This window comes from Myotis davidii, unplaced genomic scaffold (genome assembly GCF_000327345.1).
Source record: "Myotis davidii unplaced genomic scaffold, ASM32734v1 scaffold892, whole genome shotgun sequence".
NCBI classification, from domain to species: domain Eukaryota; kingdom Metazoa; phylum Chordata; class Mammalia; order Chiroptera; family Vespertilionidae; genus Myotis; species Myotis davidii.
In genome coordinates, this window is record NW_006284341.1 from 1,246,644 (window position 1) to 1,247,308 (window position 665).

General features: G+C 51.3%; 1 protein-coding gene across 3 annotated transcripts in view; it reads left to right on the top strand.

Annotated features, from left to right (window-relative positions):
- Positions 1-665, top strand: part of G3BP2 (GTPase activating protein (SH3 domain) binding protein 2) — a 77,377-nt gene that overhangs the window by 63,811 nt on the left and 12,901 nt on the right. The window lies entirely within an intron of this gene.

Here is a 665-nt window from a genome sequence, read left to right on the forward strand (position 1 = left end):
CTTTGTTTGGGGTTTGGAGGTGCCCAGATGAGGCCCAGCTGTGAAGCAATGCAAGCTGCTGTGGGGCCTTGGGTCTTCTTTTGGATGTTCTGGGTCTCTCTGACCCAGCTGCAGTTTGTTAGGTAATTTTAGATTGCAGAGGGCCAGGTCATTCATATGCAAAAGCCTCTACTCACAGCTTGGGTGGGGCAGGGTCTCAGGGAATCAACAGGGTGGAGCAAACAGCTATGGCTGAACCTCAGCCCTGCCCTAAGAGGCCCTGGTTCTCACTGTTCTGCTGTAATCGCTGCAAGCACCTCTGATAGAAAGCCGCCTTTGAGTTCTGTCCGCTGCCAGACAGTCCAGTTTCTCCCCGTATGAGTCTGGGTCCCCAGAGACTCGCCCGGAACTGGAGTTCAGAGCATTCGGGAGCTTGTGTCTCCCTCTTGATTGAAAAAGAAAACCGCGTCCTCAGTTGCCAGCCCTTTATGCATGTGCCTCCGTACCTCTGCACTTTACTTCCAAACCTCCTTTGAGTCTCTGTGCTTTTCTCTTTCCTTCTAGTTGTAGAATTTCCACTCAGCCAGCCTTCCTATGGTTCTGGATGATGTCCATTCCGTCTTTTAGGTGTATTTTTGAAGTGGTTGTTCGAGGCAGCAAACTCCGGTGTTTACCTATGCCACCAT